Genomic DNA, 24,744 nt, shown 5'->3' with positions numbered 1-24,744 from the left:
CTAATGATCAACACATGCAGCAGTTTACAGAACAACAGACATAATGATGCACAAATTAAGACAGTTTAGTCACTAACCCATGCATTCAGTGAGACACATTTAATCACTCACTCATACAGTCAGTCATGCACCTACTAAATCCTTCATCCAGACACTTATACATCCACTCAAGACATATTTTAACTTTACAGAAAAATACAGTCACTGGATGTTGTCATCAGTGATGTCATTTGAGATGTCATCAGTGATGTCATCAGTGATGTCACTGACCATGTCATGAATGATGTAATATGTGACATGATCAGCAGTGGATTGCGGGTGCACGATATATAGTTAGTGCAACTAACTATATATGGAATTTCAATGGTTTTGTGTGAGTAAAATAAGGTTTTTTAAATGCTAATTCCTAACTATATATGGTCTATAACCTATGGTTTTTTCAGTGAATTTTCAAGGTTTTGTAAATGCTAATTCCTAACTATATATGGTCTATAACCTATGGTTTTTTCAGTGAATATATATATATATATATATATATATATATATATACACACACACACATAATAAAAGAAGAGGAAATACAACTGAAATCCTCCAAAGCGATTCCTACATAGGAATGCATGGTAAAGAGAAAAACTACTTGTAACACATTAGTGTCATTATGTTAGTCCAAATCCCAGCCAATCAGGCGTCAGCACCCTCTAGAACAGAGGTCTTCAAACTTTTTGATGCCGAGACCCCCTTGTAAAACCTTTTTAGGCGTAAGGACCCCCTTACGACAAAAGATTCTAGAAACTGGTACTCCTCATCATCAACAACTATAGACAACCATAAATGCGCCTGTTAGACCTCATCACATCCATCCATCCATCATTCATCCACCCACACTTTCACACATCCATCCATCCACCCTTTCATCCTTCCATCCATACGTCCATCCTTTACCTATCCACCCATCTATTCATCCACCCACCTTTTCACACATCCATCCATCATTCATCCATGCAACCTTTTACCCATCCATCCATACGTCCATCCTTCATCCATCCACCCTTTCATCCTTCCATCCATACATCCATCCACCATTTCACCTATCCATCCTTCCTTCATCCATCCACCCTTTCATTATTCCATCCATACATCCATCCACCCTTTCATCCATACATCCATCCTTCATCCACCCACCCTTTCATCCATCCATCCACCCATCATTCATCCCCCCACCTTTTCACACATCCATCCATGCATCCATCATTCATCCATGCAACCTTTTATCCACCCATACATCCATCCTTCATCCATCTACCTTTTTGTCCTTCCATCCATACATACATCCTTCATCCATCCACCCTTTCATCCATCCATCCTTCATCCATCCACCTACCCTTTCATCCATCCATCCATCCACCCATCATTCATCCCCCACCTTTTCACACATCCATCCATACATCCATCCTTCATCCAGCCACCCTTTCATCCATCCATTCACCCATCATTCATCCACCCACCTTTTCACACATCCATCATTCATCCATGCAACCTTTTTATCCATCCATACATCCATCCTTCATCCATCTACCTTTTTGTCCTTCCATCCATACATACATCCTTCATCCATCCACCCTTTCATCCATCCATCCATCCACCCACCCTTTCATCCATCCATCCATCATTCATCCATGCAACCTTGTATCCATCCATACATCCATCCTTCATCCATCTACCCTTTTGTCCATCCATCCATACATACATCCTTCATCCATCCACCCTTTCATCCATCCATCCACCCACCTTTTCACACATCCATCCTTCATCCATCCATCCACCCTTTCATCTTTACATCCATCCACTCATCATTCATCCACCCACCTTTTCACACATCCATCTATTCATCCTTACATCCACCCATCCATCCTTCATCCTTCCTTCCATCCATCCATCCATCCATCCACCCACCCTTCATCCTTCCATCCACACATACATTCATCCTTCATCCACCCACCTTTTCTGTGCCTCTCTCATGGGGGTGGGGTCAGTATCTCTCTGCGTCTTCTTCCTTCTTCCTCTCTCATGGGAGGGCATCTCTGTGCTTCCCTGCTTGGGGGGAGGGCTGGGGGGGGAGCAGACAGGCTGTATAAACACCTCACCGTGAAGAACAGTCTCAGGCACATTTCTCCTGCACAGGCGCCAGGTATGAGAGCTCGTGGGACTTGAACCAATGACTCTAATCTCCTTCTGCTGTTTACTATGTGTGTTTGTAAAGCGCTCTGATACCTACGGGTTAAGCTAGCGCTATATAAAACGTAAAAAATAAAAATAAACCCCACAGCTAAGTCCATTGATTGAACTCAAAGGGCTACAGCCTCCTCCCCCAGACCCCCCCCCACTCCCCAGCACGTGTAAGTGAGCCCGGCTGAAACAGCTTCGGGACACACAGAAAGGCACACCCGAGTACTTCACAGGTCTTCAGAAGACCTTTACTTGTTAATGAGGCGTGAATTAGGCCTCCGCCGTTATCACCCGGCCTCAATCAGCCTGACGCCAGGAACTGCTGCACGCTCCAACAAAATCTGCGACCCCCTTCGCAGGACTCCACGACCCCCCTGGGGGTCGCGCCCCACAGATTGAAGACCTCTGCTCTAGAACCTTCTCCTCAGAAGCTCAAGCCCTCAGATTTTCTACCGCACGTCGTGTGAAGGGAGTCTCCCTGAGCTCTGCTCAGTTTTTCACCTCAAAACTTCTAGTTCCAGTTTTTTCTCAACATGTCAAGTAAGAAGTCTTTATTCAGACCTTGCTCTTCTTGTGGGAAGCTGCGCATTTTTGAAAAGGGCCCCCACCAGAAGTGTATTTATTGTTTATACCCAGATCATGAGGCTGGCAGCTGCAAGTTCTGTAGAACTTTTTCAACTAAGACTCTTAAGGACAGAGAAGGCTATCTTCTCCTTTGGCTACAACGTCTAAAGGACAAGGATTCTGCCCTGCCAGATGCAGAAAGTTTTCAATCTGGTCCTTCTTCTGCCTCTAAGCGTGGTAGTGTACAGGATTTTCCATCTCCTTTCCTCAAAAAGAAGAAATTAGCCCTGCCTCTGGCTTCTGTGGTGTCTCCTGCTACTCCTACTACCACTACGCCCACGAGACCTGGCTCTCAGGTGTCTTCTGCTGCCTCTCGGGGTGTTTCCACGCCTCTTAGAGTTCCGTCGTCGACGGGACCGTCGACGAGCGTTCCGACGACGAGAACCGCATTAACTGCATCCACGACGACGACGCTGACGACGGCGTCAGCTTTTACTTCGTCGACGACGGTCTCGTCGTCAGTATACACGTTTCTCTGCCATCCAAGCCTGTCCCGTCGATGATTCCCATCACCTCGTCGACGAAGAAGAAAGAATCCTCGTCGACGAAAGCTTCAAAGAAATCTTCGTCGTCATCGACGACTCCGTCGACCAAGGTCTCGTCGGCGAAGACTCCGTCGACCAAAGCCCCGTCGACGAGGACTCCGTCTATGGAGGTTCTGCCTGTGTCGACGACCGTACCATCGACGACCGTACCGTCGATGACTGCACCGTCGACGACTCCGTCTACGATGGATGACCCGTCGACGGTTACCCCGGCGATGACTCCGTCGGCGGTGAGTTCTTCAAAATCATCCTCGTCGACAGCCAAATCAGTACCGTCGATGGCGCCGTCGACGGTGGCACCGGTTTCATTTTCCTCAATGCCTTTGGTGCCTTTGAAGACTTCAGGATCCTCTGCTGATGCCTCCCATCGTTGCAAACAGGCTCCGTGCCAACAGATCTCTGCTCCAGAGCTGCAACCACCTTCTCCAATGTTTGCCACTACCTCCGAGCATGAGAGTGATTCTGAAAATGAAGTTGACACGTTTGGGGCAGCCCATAGCCCCTCTGACTTGATTATCAAATGTCAGGATTCGGACACTGACGAGGATGGCGGAGACCAAGAGTCTCCACATGAGGAACAGTAGGTCCAAGTGCCTACGGCTACGATACCACTAACATTGATCTCAAATCTCCAGATATGCTGGATGATTACAACTGTCGCTTCCCAGCAACGCCACAAGGTACTCCGGTACCATCCCCTGCTGCTGTTGCGCTGCCTCCACCGTCTCTTCCGCCTATGTTGCCACCTACAACTTCGTCTCAGGTTCAGACGTCAATCAGAATCCATACTACGGTTTATCCGCACGATGCAGATGATGAGGCGGTCCCACAACGTGAAGACGGAGAGGCCCCTGACAATTCCGACGAAGATGCAGGCGACCAGGATATGGCAGAGTAGGACAATTACCGAGCACAGATGCCCTCTCCTCAGCCAGGAAACTCTGGTGAATCACCTCCTGTAGATATCGCCAGTTTTCATCTACTAATGGATAAAGCGGCTCAGCGTTTCAAATTACCTAGATCGCAACGTGAGGAGGACTGTTTCCTCTATGATTTTAAAGATAAGCCTTATAAGCAGGTCCACACGATTCCAATCATCGATTTCGTTTGGAAGGAGGGAATTAAACTCATGGAAGCTCCAAACTCGTTACCTGCTCAAATACCGCGCCTTGAGAAAAAATACAAGGCCCGACTGGTTCTCCGGCATGCTTGATTTCTCACCCTAAGCCGGACTCAGTAGTCACTCAAGCTGCACAGCGTCGAGCCCGGAACCCAGCGTCTCAAATCACCGCACCTCCAGATAGAGATGGTCGACGCCTAGACGCTATTGGCCGCAAGTTTTCAACCATGGCTTCTACTTCTGTCCGTGCAGCCAATGCCTTGGCCATTTTGGGACGCTATGACCGGCAGATGTGGTCAGACATATCTGCATTAATAGATCTTATACCTGAAGCTTCCAAGGCGGACGCTCAGCAGATTCTTCATGATGGGCAGAGAGCTTCGGAAGAAATGATCGACTGTGCAGTCGATATTGCGAATACAGGTTTCCGTCTGCTTGCAAGTGCAGCTGCCCTCCGACGCCAGGGTTGGTTGAAATCCACCGCTTTCCGGCAGGAAGTCCAATCCAAGATACTTGATATGCCGTATGATGGTGAATCGCTCTTCGGTTCTCACATCGATGACGCCCTGGAGTCCATTAAGAAGGACACTGATACGGCAAAGTCTTTGGGCACGTTGCAATTCCGGAAGCAGTCCTTTCAAGGTGAGCGCGGACGCGGCACTTCTTCCAATTTTTCGAGGAGGGCAACAGTACCGCTCCTACAATCAGGGCAACCAGCGTTGCACATCCACTTAGCAGACGCGTCAGCAGCCCTCCAGACCTTGTAGGGGAAAGTCCTCCTATCGCGGCTCCACTCCTAAGCGCCAATGACTTTTGTCATCCCCAAAGTGTTGGAGGTCGAATCTCTCTGTTTTATGCCCAGTGGTCCTCCATCACCTCGGACCGCTGGGTTTTGGACATTGTACGGCGGGGTCATACTTTAGAATTCGTCGAGATTCCTCCTCATACTCCACCTTTTGGCCCGCCTCCTCCACACCTCGAGGAGCTTTACCATCAAGTCCGTCTTCTTGTTCTAAATGGTGCAGTCGAAGTGGTTCCGAAACATCAAAGAGGAGAAGGGTTTTACTCTCGATTCTTCCTCATACTCAAGAAGACCGGAGATTGGCGACCCATTCTGGATTTGAGGGCTCTCAACCAATTCCTAAAGTGCCAATCTTTCCGCATGCTGACATTACTGGAAATCCTGCGTCTTCTATCCAACGAGGATTTCATGACCACCATAGACCTTCAGGACGCGTACTTTCATGTCCCAATTATCCAACAACATCGCCGGTACCTGCGTTTCAAGGTGGGACAAATGCACTATCAGTTCAAGGTTCTGCCCTTCGGGCTGCGATCAGCTCCTCGTGTGTTCATGAAGGTACTGGCCCCTGTGGTGGCTCACCTGCGTCTCCAAGGCGTTCAAATCTTTCCATATTTGGACGATTACCTCCAAGTCTCAATCCCACCATCACCTATGTCAGGACACTCGTCTTTGCCAGCAGGTGTTTCAGTCCCTGGGGTTGACCATCAACGTCAAAAAGTCACAGTTTGCGCCTCTGCAAACCAGAAACTTCTTGGGAGCGATCCTGGACACGAAACTTTCCAAAGCGTTCGTCTCGCACGAGCGACGACAGAAGATCCTACGTCTAGTCTCCCTCATTCGAAAAAGACAGTCCGTTTCGGTTTGGACGTTAAAGTCATTTTTGGGGATGGCATCATCTTGTATCGCACTGATCCCAAATTGCAGATTGCGAACCCGTCCCATTCAGGAGGAACTGGACTTACAGTGGCGTCAAGTCTCCGGATCCTTCAACGACCTAGTTGCTGTCACAGCCCGCATGAGACAGAGCTAGCTTTGGTGGGCGCAGCCCACCAATCTGGAGACGGGAACGACGTTCCTCGTTCACGCACCAGATCTCACGTTCACGACGGACGCCTCTCTGGAGGGGTGGGGCGCTCATCTCCAAGGCCTATCCATCAAAGGCAAGTGGACTCCGCCCCAACGCATGTGGCATATCAACAGGCTAGAGTTGATGGCTATCTTCCTAGCGCTCAAGTCATTCCTGCCAGTAGTTCACGGGGAGTCAGTGCTTATCCAAATGGACAATACCACCAGCATGCACTACATGAACAAGCAGGGAGGAACCAAGTCTCCACATCTGTCTCGCTTGGCCCAGTCAATCTGGGATTGGGCTCTCCGTCATCAGATCACCTTGACAGCTGTCCATCTGCCGGGCGTGTCCGACATTCTGGCGGACTCTCTAAGCAGGTCCACTTCCTCAACTCACGAATGGGAACTGCACCAGCCGACTCTGGATCTTGTGTTCCACCGGTGGGGTCGCCCAGCTCTAGACCTCTTTGCAACACCAGAGAATCGAAAATGGCAGTCTTACGCAAGTTGGCATCCCCACCCCGGGTCGTGCGGGAATGCCCTTTTGATCGATTGGTGCGATCTATTCGCTTACGCTTTTCCGCCGATTCCGTTAGTGCCGCGAGTGCTGTGGAAGATGCGGAGGCAGCCCTGCCACATCCTATTGATCGCACCTCGTTGGCCCAGACAGGCATGCTTTTCGGAATTGCTTCTGCTGTCCCAGTGCGAGCCCATTCCTCTGCGTCCCCGTCTAGACCTTCTAACGATGGACAGGGGCCAAGTGTGCCATCCGGACACCTACACGCTACAATTGTCGGCATGGAACCTGAGCACCTTGAGTTCGCGGACTTGAACATATCTCAGGAATGCAGGGACATCCTTGCTCATGCTCGGGCTCCGTCTACCATCAAAACTTACAACCTCAAGTGGAAGAGATTCTGGCATTGGTGCGTGGCAGCGAATGTCCATCTCATCCATTCCACTCCGGAGCAGCTTCTTCCGTTCTTCTTAAGTCTCGCTCAGTCAGGACTTTCACATGCTACCCTGAGAGTGTATCTAGCTGAAATCTCTCGTTTCCGACACGATGGCTCTTCTTCCCTCTGTTCGTCCAGAATCATACGTCAATTCTTCAAAGGGCTCTTCCGCAAGTTCCCACCTGTGCGTCGCCCTCCTCCATCTTGGCACCTCAATGTTGTCCTATCTCAACTTATGAAGTCACCATTTGAGCCTATCCATAAGGCGGATATCAAATTCCTCACCTGGAAAGTTGCGCTGCTTTTGGCTTTAACTTCATCTCGTCGCGTGAGCGACCTTCACGCTTTCACTGTCAAACCACCTTATCTACAGTTCATACCTAACGGAGTTGCGCTTCGCACCAACCCCTCTTTCCTACCTAAAGTGCCTACGGATTTTCATCTGAATGAGCCTGTGTTCCTACGAACTTTCTTTCCGGACCCTAAGTCTCCGGCGGAGCAGCGCTTACATTCTTTGGACATCAAACGATGTCTTAAATTTTACATTGCCAGAACTGCCTCCTTCCGCAAGTCCGATCAACTGTTCATTGCTTACGGACGGCTGCGTAAGGGGCATCCAGTCTCCAAGTCTAACAACAAGGAGCTCAGAGGGAAAATAGGGTCATAGGTCGCCCTCCACTCAACAACTTTTCAACAAAAAAGAACCCAGACCCTAGGCACTATCTAATTTCTAACTTGATGGTGTACCATGTGTCGCAAAACATTACAACTAGCCTCCCCTCTTTCAATTGATGAGGTAGGAGATACATCCACATTGTGCCATATTTAAAACTTGCCCAGTCCCTATTCGTAAAATAACAGCGGTGAGACTACAAACAACACACACCCAGGTGTCACGTTCAGACAAAAAGAAAAAGTGTGTGTGAGCGAGAAGGCACCTCACGGGCGCACCACCAACGGGAACCTGGCAGGTACTCACCAGGATTGCCCTGTTCTCATCATTGGCGCCATCAAGCTCAAAAATAATTGTGTCCAAATAAACAAACAAAGAATGTGTTTGTGAATACGTGCAGTGTAAGTAGACAACAATGACAAATATGAAGTCAAAACAACATACACACCACAAACAACACGGATAGCCAATTTTATTCTTTCTCCTTAGTGTTGGTTGTGGATTATTAAAAAAGTGAGTGTGGTTACTACTTATCCAACCATACTCCACTTGCCGACATGTTTCATTGCCACTCAACTCTTTGGCAATTTCTTCAGGGCATTACGTATTTTAAGCCACTGCTTTGGACATACATCGACTTCACAACTGTAAAATATTAATTAAAAACACACAACACTTATTTAGTTGTCAACCTGCCTTGTAAATTATTGAAAATGTGGCATGTCCGAATTGCACTGTAAGGGTTGACAAGGTACACACCGTATTTCTTTAGTGTAGGTCTCATTTATGAAAAACCAAAGGTGGTGATGGACGGAGCGTTGACAATACAAACACTCACCCCCAGTCAACTGATCTGGGTTTAATCCATCACCGTTCTTTAGCTCACTCCGCCACCCCAGTTCAGACATGGCCATATGCAAATCAGTCTGACCCTGTGCCTCATGGGAACAGTCCAGCCCGAACTGCCAAGCCATGTGAGCTAAAGAATGGTGAGGGATTAAACCCAGATCAGTTGACTGGGGGTGAGTGTTTGATTTGCTCAAACGCTCCGTCCATCATCCCCTTTTGTATCGCTATGTCTCATTTATGCTAGAGTATTTCCTTTTGTCGCGTGCTTCCCCAAAAGGCGCGGACAGCCCGAGGCCGCGCTATTGAATTATTAATCACTGGAACGGGAGTGGAATCCTTTCACTGCTTAAGTATCCATTGCACTCAAAAATGCCATCACAGAAGTCCTTTTGTCCAAATTCTTTTTTTATTCATCATCTTTAGTCATAACTTCATCATTTCTTCTTGCTTTTGCGCAAATCACAAGAGAGAGCGCTTACTTCTTTACTCAATTTTTACTGAAGCAGACATGCTAATCCAAGCCTTATTCTGCGCCATGAAAAGTATCCGTAAGTTTTGTACACATCCATAACAATTGTTTACCCAATGCATTTCGGGCCTTATTTCCGGCCCTTCCTCAGGGGTGTTCTAAAATATAAAATACATTCTGTTAGACTATGCTAATCCCCACTCTTACACAATCCTGATTGCACATAATGGCCCATCCCGCTCTCCCAAGTCAACGTTTTTCCCGCTAAAACCGTAGCTTAATGCTACTTTTTCTGATGAGTATCCCTGCTCTCCTCCATGCCTTTCACCTTTTCACTCTTCGTGCCCCTCATGCTATGCCTCCCAGCAACATTACATTACTCCCATTCTTCTCAAACTCTTCAGCTCACCCATATCCCCTCCTAATCAATCCTGTCTCTTTTTTTGACTCCACAACCATATTTGTCGTCCAGCTATATGTTTTTGAACATTATACACATTATAAAAACTTCCCAACTCCTTGATGGTGATACCCTATCCATACCTTCCAAAACGTTCGCGTTCGTATTCACTGCTCTCTCGCCAAACCGATCTCAACCTGATCTGTTGCTTCCTCTGAACCAGGCTTCTCATACCACAGTTCGTCTCCACCCCTCGAACACACCTGCTTCCAAGTCACCTCATCACTACATTACCCCTCCCCCACTTAACCACCGCCTCCAAAGCCCACAATGGACTCTGTATGTGAAACAGTTACTCCGATGTCAGGCACCATATGTAACCCCACCCGCTATGTTAATCTTCCTCATCTTGCTAAATACCCATCCTTTTATTCCCCGCCCGTCCGTGGATGTTAAAATCCAACGTTGATGATATTATTATACACATGCTATAATCTTCGAAGCATCTTGTCTAGATCGACCTATTACGGCAACTCCAACATTCTTTGTTCAAATTATACTTTAAACATTACAACATATGCCATTTTCCATATGTATTTCATACATTACAAATCTTATGTCAAACGTATGTGTTTAAACAATTGTCCCTCTTGTGACGTTTTGAATATTTCTCCAATTTTATCGTAGTTATTTGCTGTGGGTGCTCCTTGTTCAATGGGCTGAAAACTTTATGAACAATGCACTGTAAGGGTTGACAAGGTGCACACCGTATTTCTTTAGTTTATGTCTCATTTATGCCAGAGTATTTCCTTTTGTCGCGTGCTTCCCCAAAAGGCGCGGACAGCCCGAGGCCGCGCTATTGAATTATTAATCACTGGAACGGTAGTGGAATCCATCCACTGCTTAAGTATCCATTGCACTCAAAAATGCCATCACATAAGTCCTTTTGTCCAAATTCTTTTTTAATTCATCATCTTTAGTCATAACTTCATCATTTCTTCTTGCTTTTGCGCAAATCACAAGAGAGAGCGCTTACTTCTTTACTCAATTCTTACTGAAGCAGACATGCTAATCCAAGCCTTATTCTGCACCATGTCCGTCGGTTATTTTCACTACATGGGATTTAAAACATACCACAATTAACATTTCTTAGAGTATACAAACAGCTTAATTTCATGCTTCCAGTTGCGACAGTCACTATCTTGGTGGTCCCGCTTCATTTTCATGGCTAAACCGCTCGATACCACGAGTATTCACTGGACTACCCCCTCAATACCTTCAGTTCTGGCTAAGTTAGAACACCCTTTATATTTTGTCAAAAAAGCGACCTGACCTAACTAACAGATTCTTTATATAGGTCTGGGTTCTATTCTCCAGCGCGGATATCGGACCCCCTACTCCTAACCGGTATGGAGAGGAACAGCTGGCGTTTCCTCAGCCAATGTATCTCTCTGGTGGACTGCCTCCCGTATATACACCTCTCGCGGGATCCAACATGGATCCACGTATCAATTATGGGCGCCATCTTAGAAAGGGAAACTGTGTGGTTTATTCCTATGTTTAACCGCATTCTATCTAGTTATAAGGTGCATGAGTTACGTCGGTCTAGTTTAAATCTCAATTTCGCTCAAAAGTGCAGATCTATGTTATAGTGCATAGTTTCAAGGGGTCAAATTTCCTTTACATTTAATGAGTCTTTTCAAAATGAATGTTAGTCCGATTACATATCCAATTCGGGCGCCATCTTAAAATGGGGCGATGTATTGTTTGCATCCAGTCTCCAAACCAACAATTGTCCGTTGGCTTTCTTCAGCCATTACCTACTGCCATCAACAAGCTGGCAAACCATTGCAGTCTTTAGTGAGGCCTCATTCTATTTTCAAATAAGGTGAGCCTCTGTTCCCTCCTCCTTTGTGTTCTTCTGTGATTGCTAATAATGTTTACATGACTGTATTTTTACTGTCTTTGGCTTTTCCATATCTGCCTAGCAATCTCAGCTCTACGGAGGTTTCTGCTTTCTATTCTATTCAAGCATGTGAATCTATGAAAGACACCCCTAATACTGGAGAAGAACAATTGTTACTTACCTGTAAACAGGTGGTTCTCCAGTATTGGTGTCTTTCATAGATTCACATGCGACCCACCCACCTCCCCTCAGAGGCTCTCTTCTCCTCATACACTCCGGCTCACTTTGGTGCTACGAAAATCTGAGGGCTTGAGCTTCTGAGGAGAAGGTTCTAGAGGGTGCTGACGCCTGATTGGCTGGGATTTGGACTAACATAATGACACAAATGTGTTACAAGTAGTTTTTCTCTTTACCATGCATTCCTATGTAGGAATCGCTTTGGAGGTTTTCAGTTGTATTTCCTCTTCTTTTATTATGTATTATGTTTCATATATATATATATATATATTTAGCATTATTGCTATTTCATTTACCGTGGGACGACACTTCGACGACGGGTAATATTCAAGCATGTGAATCTATGAAAGACACCAATACTGGAGAACCACCTGTTTACAGGTAAGTAACAATTGTTCATCTCCATAGAAAGCATCGACGAAACCCGACACCAAAAGGCACCTATGCACTCGGCTTCCCTGGGTGAGGTAACACGAGTACTCCGGTGCTCCCGTGGGTCTTGACTCTCGAAGTGTCCTAGTCTAAAGGGGTCTTGTCGTAGTCCATCCGGAAGTGCCCTTAAACAGTAACTTTGTAACTTTTGCGTTCCCATTATAAGTCAATGGTAACTCGCTACTGTGTTTAGACACTGAACGCGTCTTCCGTGGGTCTCCTACGTCGTAACCTTTGGTTGTCTAGTGTAGCCGCACCGATTCTCTAGGCCTACTCACTATTTCTGTCGTGGTTCTTATACCACTGTTTTAGTATATGGTTTATGAGGCCCCTAGGGCATTACTGTATATTGTGCAACTTATCATATGCTAATTAAGTATCTTGTGATGTACTTTGACCTCTGACCTCATAAAGAGTGCAGAGGGGTTGTGTTAGTAATAAATACATATATTTGATATATACCTTGTGTGGTGTCCTTTCATTTGGTATTCTAGGGATTATTATTGGTAAAACAACTTGCTTCACATGCTCTCTGAAGTTTTAGCCTAAGACTTCTGGTCCCTGCTACCACTAGGATAGCTGGTCTATAAGGTTGACTTTACAACCACCATCAATAAGGGTTGATTTAGACTGGTGCTGTGATGTATTCCTATAGGTTCTGTATCGATCCCCCTATTCCTGACCCTATTCTGGTTAAACAAACTAACAAGTTAACTAGCAGCCATCCCATGAGGCAGAAAACCCCCATGATGCAGGAACCGTTATCTGATAAAGCCACACTACGGCACAGGAACGTGTTATCTGATTAGGTCATAACGCTTGCCATCTAATTAGACAAGCGATATTCCTCCAGCCCCTGATAAGGCATACGGAGTTCTCAAAACAAATCAAACCTATGACAGACCTGGGAAAAACCCTACGGCCATTGTTTTGATTTCACCGAGAACTTCAGCAAAAGAATGTGCTAACGACCTGGTCGTATGACATCTTTATTGACGTATCTATGTCCATCCTTACGTCAATCTCGGCACCTTAAAGGTATAAATATTACCGATATTGCCCTATGCAAACACACGCGGTGGTGACGAGGACGGAGCAGCCAGACTTGCCGAAGCCCAGAGCAGAGCAGACCCCGCTGGCGCAGCCCCGCCTTCTTGACGCGCTGAGAACGAGCAGCTGCCTATTTCTCCTGCCGAGAAATCCAGCACCGGCGTTTCCGGGTGGCCCTCGCAGGCAGCCTGGAATATCGAGACCAGAGACGAGAGATACCATCCCTCATTCATCCTAAGATTCCAGGTACAGAACTGAATAACCCCTTGCAGAGAATTCTTTAGTCAGTCACTTGGCAAAAACAAACTTAACTTAAACTGTAACTTTCTATCCCCGCCCACGTATTAGGCTTAGGTCAGGTACACGGGGTAGGCGTAGCTAGAAACACCAGTTGAGTACGATTAGTCAAATGTATACGTGTATGTAATATATTTTATTCATTTTAAACCTTCATATGGCTTAGAAACCATATCAATGTTTTTACAGTATTATTTTATACTTTATTTTATTTATTTATTTATTTTAATTGCTTGTATCGCGCCAGAATCGACCCATGAGGTATCTCCGCGCTTTGCTCGCAAAAGTTCTAAAGTATATTGTCTCTGCGGAATACCACAGGGAAAGTTATGCTGCCTGAAACAGAAAGGTTTTTAAGGCCTTCCTAAAACATAGGTGGTTGTCATTGTGTCTTAGGTCAGATGGAAGTTTATTCCACATGGTTGGGCCTATAAATGATAGGGCACGTCCTCCTTGTCTGACTCTTTTTACAGAGGGGATTTCCAATAGACATTGGTTACTAGAACGTAATAAACGTTCAGGTTTATATATCTGAAATTTTTGTGCCAGATATCTGGGGCCTTGCCCATAAAGACATTTGTGCAATAAGCAGCAGATTTTAAATGTAATACGTTGTCGTATAGGTAACCAATGGAGGTGACTTAGCAGAGGTTTGGACGGGGTCCTTGCAGGAGCATTTAGAACTAGTCTGACCGCAGTATTTTGGACCACCTGCAAACGGTTTAACGCCTCCTCATTTGCTGATATGAGGAGGCCGTTGCAGTAGTCAAGGCGACTAATCACCAGTGCTTGTACAAGGGTCTTCTTGTGATTGTCCGGCAACATAGGAAAGATTCGTCTTAACTGGCCAATTGTTCTGAAACACGCTCCTGTAACATAGTTAGCATGTTCCTTTAAACTCAAGTTCTGATCCAGTTTCACCCCCAAGTTCTTAACAGTTGGCTTTGGGCATGGGACGGGGCCAAGATCTAAAGGCCACCAGTCGGGAGACCAAAGCATGTTAGCTTTGCCAAATAGCATCACCTCGGTCTTTCCGACATTACACTGGAGGCAGTTGGTAGCCATCCAGTGGGACACAGCTCTCATGCCCTTGGCGAATTTGTTCTTCACATCAGGCGTGAAAGAGTTGAAGGGGAAAAGCAGCTGGGTGTCATCAGCGTATGACACTGGGGTGAACCCAAACCTTCTCACAATCGCTGCTAGGGGGGCCACATACACATTAAATAATGTGGGGCTTAGGCATGAGCCCTGTGGCACCCCCTTAGTGAGTGCCCTCGAGGTGGAACGATAGGGTCCCATGCTAACTGATTGTGAGCGGCCGGAGAGAAAGCTCTCCAGCCAGGACAGAGCCAATCCTCCAATACCCACTCTCTGCAATCGGCCGAGAAGAAGCTCATGAGACACAGTATCAAAGGCTGCTGACAGGTCTAACAGCACCAGAATCATCGATCCTCCTCTATCCTGTGACATCTTGATGTTATCTGTCACATAGAGGAGTGCCGATTCTGTGCTGTAGTTGGGCCTGAACCCAGATTGTGATGGGTCCAGTCCCCCTGTCGCCTCTATGAACCTGGAAACATGGGTGTTAACATGCTTCTCGGCCAATTTACCTAAGAAAGGTAGGAGAGAGATGGGACGGAGGTTGGAGAGTTCTGTCCATGGTAAGGCCGTGTTCTTCCGTATTGGGTTCACCACTGCCTCCTTCCACTGCCGTGGGAGCTGGCCTTCTTTAAAAGAAAGATTTAGAATCTTTTGAATTGTGGGGCAAAGGATTTTATTCAAGGTAACAGTTAGTTTAGCTGGTATCAAATCAAGAGGGGATCCAGTTTTCATGTTATTAATTAGTGTTTGGGTGTCACTATGATTAATCTCAGGAAAGGTAAGTAGAACATCTCTAGGTGTGTCAGGCTGATTTATACTGGAATGCTCCTGATCACTGGGGTATTGGGCAGAGATGATTTTTTTATAGATTGTCTCAATTTTGTCTTCGAAAAATTGGGAGGTGTTATTGCACAAAAGTTGTGTGAATTCGTCTGGACTTTCACATACAGTTGGTTTAGTGAAAGTGTCTAAGATTTTATACAACTCTCTGGGGGAGTTGCCAGCTACCTCTAACTGTGCATTAATGCTATTCTTTCTTGCCTGCTTAATATTTTTATAATAAGCAGACATTGCTTTTTGGTAGTTGATCTTATTTTCACTGGTATGAGTTCTCCTCCAGAGTTTTTCCAGCTTCCTACACCTCTGCTTTTCCAATTTTAAGGATTCAGTGTACCAAACATCTCTCTTGGCCATAGACGGTTGTTTAATTGTTCTTAAAGGGGCCAGATGGTTCAACATGTCAGAGAGGGTGGCATCAAATTTGGACAAAGCTAACCCAATGTTATCGGAATCCAGTATTACTGGTTCATTCCAGACTTCTTCCACTGTTTCTACAGTAATTTTATACCAAGGCCTTCGTTTGGTGGTCGGTATGCTAGAAGGTTTATGTTGTTTATTTAAACCTTTAAGAGTAAATTCCAGCATACTATGATCTGACCAATTGACTGCTTTAGGATGATGACAGTATACCGAAGTGCAGTTAGTAAATATTAGGTCCAGTGTATGGCCACCTCTATGGGTCGGCCCACTGTTTTGTAGCTCAAGACCCAATAAGGCCAGGTCAGATATTAAAGTTTTCGCCTCTGGATGATCCACTTTATCCACATGAAAGTTGAAGTCTCCCAATAAAAGGAACTTTTCTCCCACCTTCATGTGTTGTGCCAGTAGTTCCATCAGCGCTAAGGTAAAACCAGCATTGGGTCCAGGGGGGCGATAAACTAAGGCGCCTTTCCAGCGTTCCTTAGGTCCTAGTACGATTAAAAATATCATAACTTCCATAGCAGGCTGAGTAATCTGTTCTAGCATGATAATTTTGAGATGTTCTTTATATATAATGGCAATACCACCACCAATTTTGTCCGGTCGATCCTGCCTTAGAATTTTATATCCGGCAGGGATCCCCAATGTAATAGAGGGGGTAGAGTGTGGCTTTAGCCATGTTTCAGTAAGAAAACTTACCTCAGGCTTAAAAGTATGGATAAGGTCCCATATTTGTAAAGAGTGCCGTGGTAAAGAGCGGACATTTAACAGGACACATTTCCAGCCTTCTATCATCGCAATATTCTTCCTAACGTGGCCCTTGATAATTATTGTGTGTGTAGCCTGAAACCTACACTTAACACATGAAAAGGGTCCTTCAGGGTTTGGCCAACAGTCAGTAATACAACTATCCAACCCCTGAGGCTGTAGATTTAATAGATCGTGAGAGGAATACCTGAGTCGTGACTCTTGTAAGGATTCCATGACAGCAGGAACAGAATAAGAGGCCCCAGGCCCGTTCTGGCACGGACGGGCACAGACGGGCCACTCTTTGGCTCCTCTTCGGCTCCGCTGCGCGCTCCCGCTGCGCGTACACAGGGGGGCGAGGGCTAAGTAGCCCCGAGCTAGTCAACCGCTAGAGCGCTGACCGCTAAGCGGTGTTCAACCAGGAAGTGGTGTCCTCCCACCCTTTCCAATCAGGGCTCTGGAGGAAGCGCGAAAACGGGCTGCAAAGCGGCTGAAATCTACCACTAAGCCCCCAGCAGTAAATGTAAGAATGGATGTGTGCAATGTAGTGTCACCAATCAATTTTAAAAATTATCACAATTCAATTTTAAAAATTTTCGTACTTTTACATCAGTATCATTAAAAATTGTTTCAGGGCATAAGCGCACTCAGCACAACATAGGTTTTTCACAAGAAGCTTAGGCGAGCGAGCGGAGCGGGGTGACGCTGCCACAATCACCCTTACCGCATCGCGCCGATGTTAGACTCCGCCTAAGTAGCCCCGAGCTAGTCAACCGCTAGAGCGCTGACCGCTAAGCGGTGTTCAACCAGGAAGTGGTGTCCTCCCACCCTTTCCAATCAGGGCTCTGGAGGAAGCGCGAAAACGGGCTGCAAAGCGGCTGAAATCTACCACTAAGCCCCCAGCAGTAAATGTAAGAATGGATGTGTGCAATGTAGAGTGTCACCAATCAATTTTAAAAATTATCACAATTCAATTTTAAAAATTTTCGTACTTTTACATCAGTATCGTTAAAAATTGTTTCAGGGCATAAGCGCACTCAGCACAACATAGGTTTTTCACAAGAAGCTTAGGCGAGCGAGCGGAGCGGGGTGACGCTGCCACAATCACCCTTACCGCATCGCGCCGATGTTAGACTCCGCCTAAGTAGCCCCGAGCTAGTCAACCGCTAGAGCGCTGACCGCTAAGCGGTGTTCAACCAGGAAGTGGTGTCCTCCCACCCTTTCCAATCAGGGCTCTGGAGGAAGCGCGAAAACGGGCTGCAAAGCGGCTGAAATCTACCACTAAGCCCCCAGCAGTAAATGTAAGAATGGATGTGTGCAATGTAGAGTGTCACCAATCAATTTTAAAAATTATCACAATTCAATTTTAAAAATTTTCGTACTTTTACATCAGTATCATTAAAAATTGTTTCAGGGCATAAGCGCACTCAGCACAACATAGGTTTTTCACAAGAAGCTTAGGCGAGCGAGCGGAGCGGGGTGACGCTGCCACAATCACCCTTACCGCATCGCGCCGATGTTAGACTCCGCCTAAGTAGCCCCGAGCTAGTCAACCGCTAGAGCGCTGACCGCTAAGCGGTGTTCAACCAGGAAGTGGTGTCCTCCCACCCTTTCCAATCAGGGCTCTGGAGGAAGCGCGAAAACGGGCTGCAAAGCGGCTGAAATCTACCACTAAGCCCCCAGCAGTAAATGTAAGAATGGATGTGTGCAATGTAGAGTGTCACCAATCAATTTTAAAAATTATCACAATTCAATTTTAAAAATTTTCGTACTTTTACATCAGTATCATTAAAAATTGTTTCAGGGCATAAGCGCACTCAGCACAACATAGGTTTTTCACAAGAAGCTTAGGCGAGCGAGCGGAGCGGGGTGACGCTGCCACAATCACCCTTACCGCATCGCGCCGATGTTAGACTCCGCCTAAGTAGCCCCGAGCTAGTCAACCGCTAGAGCGCTGACCGCTAAGCGTTGTTCAACCAGGAAGTGGTGTCCTCCCACCCTTTCCAATCAGGGCTCTGGAGGAAGCGCGAAAACGGGCTGCAAAGCGGCTGAAATCTACCACTAAGCCCCCAGCAGTAAATGTAAGAATGGATGTGTGCAATGTAGAGTGTCACCAATCAATTTTAAAAATTATCACAATTCAATTTTAAAAATTTTCGTACTTTTACATCAGTATCATTAAAAATTGTTTCAGGGCATAAGCGCACTCAGCACAACATAGGTTTTTCACAAGAAGCTTAGGCGAGCGAGCGGAGCGGGGTGACGCTGCCACAATCACCCTTACCGCATCGCGCCGATGTTAGACTCCGCCTAAGTAGCCCCGAGCTAGTCAACCGCTAGAGCGCTGACCGCTAAGCGGTGTTCAACCAGGAAGTGGTGTCCTCCCACCCTTTCCAATCAGGGCTCTGGAGGAAGCGCGAAAACGGGCTGCAAAGCGGCTGAAATCTACCACTAAGCCCCCAGCAGTAAATGTAAGAATGGATGTGTGCAATGTAGAGTGTCACCAATCAATTTTAAAAATTATCACAATTCAATTTTAAAAATTTTCGTACTTTTACATCAGTATCATTAAAAATTGTTTCAGGGCATAAGCGCACTCAGCACAACATAGGTTTTTCACAAGAAGCTTAGGCGAGCGAGCGGAGCGGGGTGACGCTGCCACAATCACCCTTACCGCCCTACCCTTACCCTTACTTCTGCTTTTAATGTATGCACTTTACTTAACCATAAGTATTGCAATAATATCGATCCATTTCTCTTGTACGAGAAAAGAGACTGATCAATAAATAACATCTTTTATTGAACACGCCCGTCTCTTCCTTTTCTCTACAATCTGATGAGACTAAGAATGCACGTACTGACTGAGTAAAATAAATTGCCTTTTGTTCACACGACTCTCGAGATACACTCTTGATTAGGGGAGAGCAAAGTTGTCATGTTCTATGGTTGTCAGAAACTAAATCCCTTCTTGTCTATCCAGGGAGGTTCAACTCCTCCTTGCCTATTCGAGAAAGTTTCTAGTGAACTCTGAGCTAGCTGGCAAACCCAAAACTTTAAGTCTAATATCGACAGTAGTAGACCTAGTTAACGTCTGGTCTAGGCCTATACTATTGAAGGTATTATTCCAATGCGCAGAGCCTATTGGGATAATAGGAACTACACTACATGGCGCCCAACGCGTTTGGAAGGGCGATAAAACTAACGTAAGACATTTAGAGTAACTCAGTCGTGCTTTCTCACTCAGACCCCTTTTTCCCATAATACTCCAAAGACGTCTGGAGTGGGTGAAAGGTTATATCCGCCAGACCTCGCAGGAGGGAACTCCTATGTATGGTTCTTGGTTTAGTCAACGTTGAAGGATACACCGTTCCAAAATATTGTGCATCTAATCTTTGTTTCCATAAGAAACCTGATCTGCAAACAAACAAAATAAGCTTCCTGACGGTAAAATGGTAGACAGTGATGATGAAAGAGAGGCAGTTAGATTAGCAGCTGAAATAGTAGCAGCTGATACTGCACTGCAAGAAGCAGACCAGGATATAATACTCATCCCGGTCATTAAAAGGAAATCTATAACCTTAAAACTTATAGAAAATGGACTGACACCTAGAGGTGGCACAGTCATATTCGTAATTGAGGCACACGAATATCGGCAGACAGAGGTATACTATTCATGGATACATTTTCCAGCAGCAAATGCTGTAACAAAGTACTTCCACTATTACAAAATAGAGGAACCTCCTGAAATGTACACTCCTTTCGAGGAGGTGGAAGTACCACTTACATTTCAAGAGCATTTGCTCTTATTTAATGGCGCCCTAAAACATAATAATCACATCACCAGGCTCGGTCCTTTAGGTAGACCAGGAGCAACGTGGCCGGTACTAGCCGGATACACACCACATCCAGACATCAATGGAATGTCTGCAGCAGAGCTGTTAACACAGCTAAAACAATTAATAAAAATACATGGACAATTAGTCCAGTATGTGATGCGGACTTCAACAATTCAACCAGCAATTAAAATTCCACAGCTGACCCCTCACCAGGGGAACACAAATAAAATTACACCACAGAACATACAGTCCTGCCTAGGTAAAGTACCGGCTAAACGGGAACAAATACCATTCTGGCTAGCACAGAAAATCACCCAAATAGAGGCGGTGTTTCCAGACACCACCCCGTTAGAAAAACACAGGATTCTGACTATCTGTCTTCCAATGGGAATCGCACCACACATTGAGGACTGTGACACCTGGGGTACAGTCTTTGCTTCCGTTTACACAAAAACGCACGGTGTTCCATCCATTTCGGTAATACCAGATGTGCTAAAACAAATTCAAGATGAATATGGTCCAGAACCCGCTTTAACTCTTGGTATGAAATTACTGAAAGACTTCAAGCAGGTCTCGGCTATATTATTAGCCAACATAAAGGGAGAAGCAGCAAACGTGGCGATCCGCCAGAGGTTAAAAGAGACAGATATAGCAGACCAATCAGCTGAAATTGCCAGAATCATAGAAAAATCCTATGAGGAACTAGGTAGAGATAGTTTAGGTGGAATACCAGTAAAACCACAACTGATTGAAAGTCCTGAAAAAATATTTTTTAATAATAATTCAACATCACAGAAAAAGAGCTGGGATGGAAACAAACAATCCAATCCTAAAGAAAATAAATTCCAGTCCAGAGGAAGGTCTCCTAGGCGAAGAGAAAAATCTCCGAACCAAAGACACAGGTCACCCCAGAGTGACCCCTCTGGGAAAAGATATAACCTTAGAAATAGGGATAATATAAAGAAGCCTGATAGATATCAAGACATTGATACACGTCCCTCTCAATCTTTTCAGACTTCCTCGCAGAAATCGGAAAGAAGAGGACGATCAGAACAAAGAGAAGAGCACGCCAAGTCCAAAGACAAGGAACCTGCTCAGCTAAAAAAGAAATGACAATTTCCAAAAAAGAAGGTAGCCAGTATCAAGGTAGTTAACAATGCCGAGAATACTGAGGACACAACTGAAAAACGGAGAATGGGCTCAGACAATGCTAGACAGCGCAGCAGAAGTGAGCATAGCTCGCAAAGTCCTTATGAATCATCTGGAGACAGTGGACACGAATGAATATCTTCAAGTGGAAACTGCAGACACCAGAGTTAGCAAACCTCACAAAATATATGAAATAACATTACGTATAGAGGGGGATAAGACTAGAAAAATAAGGGGACTATTCTGGGATAATCTCTCCAAGGGCTATGACATCCTTCTAGCTGAAAAAGACTGGCCACCAGAGTTTGTCAGGGATTGCCCTCATGGCGAAGAAATAATTATGCCTGCCTTCTCAAATCACATCCCAATTCATAAAAAATACACACTTGCTAGAAAGTGGGCAGTAGCTCTAGCTCCTGCTTTATATAAAAATCACGTAGGATGGGATGAGGACTCTCCTCCTCACAAAATCCAGTTAAAATCACAACCTACTGCACAGAGACAGTACCCAATTAAGCAAGAAGCTAAAAAACAGGTAAAAGAAATTCTAGATCAGCTAGAATACCAGGGGGTGATTGAAACTTGCACCTCACAAATGAACAACCCTTTGTTTCCGGTCTCCAAACCAGACAATTCATATCGTCTAGTCTTGGATTACCGACACCTTAACTCATGTTGCAAAACTTTTGCAGTGCAAAATTCGCACAGTGCTGCACTAATGAATAACATAGTGCGCAAAAAATACAAAACAACATTAGACATCTCTAATGGATTCTTTTGTCAAAACATAGCACCAGAGAGTAGATATTTGTCTGCATTCTCAATAAATGGCACTCAAAAACAATTCTGTCGGTTAGCCCAGGGGTACAAGAACAGCCCGGGAGTATTCTCAGCGAGAGTAACAGAATTACTACAAACATATGACGACGAAGCATTATCGTATGTCGACGACATATACTTAACAGATGATGACTTGGAGACTCACTTGAAGAGAGTGAACACCATAATACTTGGGTTCGCAGCAGAGGGTTACAAATTCAACTTTAAAAAATCCAGAATTGCCCATCTGACAGTGCTGTTCTTAGGATATGAATTATCAAGTGAAGGCAAAAGCCTGGCTGACAATTTTCTAGAAAAATGTGCCGTAATCCAAGCACCTAGAACACTAAAAAACCTACAGTCAATTCTAGGCTTCCTAAATTTCGGAAGAACATACATTGCAAATTACGCAGAAAGGGTCAAACCCCTTTATGATCTAATAAAACCAGATTTTAAAAGAACAAATTGGACTCAAATACACACAGAAATTTTGAGATCCTTACAAACAGACATGTTAATTAAAACAAAATTAGAAACACGTGATAGCACACGCAATCTTGTGATTCGAGTCATCCCAGGGAGATGCGGATTCACATACCTGACCTCTAACGAGGGAGAAAAGGTACCAATTGCATTCAAATCACACTTGTACACAGAAGCTGAACAGAAATTCAGCATTAAAGAAAAAATTGTTCATGCAGTTCAAACCGCAATAGCTAGAGAAAAAGATCAAGCTGACGGTAGACACATCACAGTCAGAACAGCAGAATCAGCCTTTGAGGCATTAACAACACCGTGTAATTTACCAACAACAACATTGGATCCGGAATGGATACAATGGGTGAATTCAATTACAACGGACAAAGTATACTACTACTTTGATCCAGAACTAGAGGAACTAAAAAATCTAGAATATGAAAGAACATTCCCTCTGCCAATCGACATTCTGCCCTTACGGCAATACGCTTGTGTAATCTATACAGACGGACATGCTCAACCCTCCGTTTGGGGAGAACATGCATACAACCCCACATGTGAGATTACAAAAGAAGTGTGGCGCGGAGGTAAACTAAGACCTCCATTAACAAAAACACACTCAGTAGAAACTAATTCAGAACAACAGACTGAAATAATAGCATTAAAAATGGCGCTAGATAATGCGGATCGCGAATTCCCGACACTTATAGTGTCCGATTCATATTACTGCGTCAAATCATATAACAACGATTTGCAGACATGGATTCAAAACGGTTACAAAGATGACACAGATGCAACAATAAAGCAGAAACTGCTCTGGGAACAAATAGCTCTTTTACAAAAAGAACTACCAAAGACTCACGTGCCACACTCACTGAGTCATCAGCGTGATGGCGTTCACGTTGCAGGGAATTCATTGGCTGAGACAGCCACAGCGGTAGCAACTAAATCGGCTTCCGTAGTTCGAAAAAAGCGTACAGTGAAGTATATTGACGGTGAAACAGTGCTGGCGGTGAAAACGTCATTAAAAGGCGACTGCTCAGCGCTACCGATCAACTATCCACTCAATTATACATACATAATCGATGCAAACTCCGTCCCTTTTGCTCGAATCCCTGGAGTGGGGGATAGAGTGATTCCAAACATGGACAGGAGAAACTTGTTAATCGCAGACGCACATATGGGCGAGGGTCTCAGACACCTCAAACTAAAAGATTCTCTGGAAGAATTACAATCAAGGTACTGGTGGCCAGGCATGAGCCTGCATCACACCATGTGTGTAAAAAACTGCCCAAACTGCAACAGGAATCGCAGTGGTGAGAGAAACAGTGTAATACCGTGTCGTTTCACTCCAGAAAAAATCAAGAGTAAAAAGCAAGGCTTGCGATTAACATATACAGGCTAGTTTCCACTTATAATGTAGATCACCAGCACTCGGCTGACGTCTGGACTGTTATACAAAGATTTGCGAGTCTAAATGGCATATACGCTAAGAGCATGCAACGTTTGACCATTGTTTTCACTCTAGCCCTCCAGCCTGAGGGGAAACATGGCCAAATGAGCATAGCACAGCGGGAATCTTCTCACTTCCTTCCTGAGGGATACGGGATGGTGTAAAGAAAAAACCAAGGCATAAAGCAATCTATAACGGAAAGGATATTAGGTTCGGGAGCTGGGTGGGTCAAACATCTAATAAGT

General features: G+C 45.3%; 1 protein-coding gene across 1 annotated transcript in view; it reads left to right on the top strand.

The window, feature by feature from the left end:
- Positions 1-24,744, top strand: part of PKN3 (protein kinase N3) — a 335,392-nt gene that overhangs the window by 172,804 nt on the left and 137,844 nt on the right. The window lies entirely within an intron of this gene.

Source organism: Lissotriton helveticus, chromosome 5_2 (assembly GCF_964261635.1).
Source record: "Lissotriton helveticus chromosome 5_2, aLisHel1.1, whole genome shotgun sequence".
Classification (NCBI taxonomy): domain Eukaryota; kingdom Metazoa; phylum Chordata; class Amphibia; order Caudata; family Salamandridae; genus Lissotriton; species Lissotriton helveticus.
Note: the sequence above shows the minus strand (reverse complement) of the source record. Positions and strands in the feature narration are given on the sequence as shown.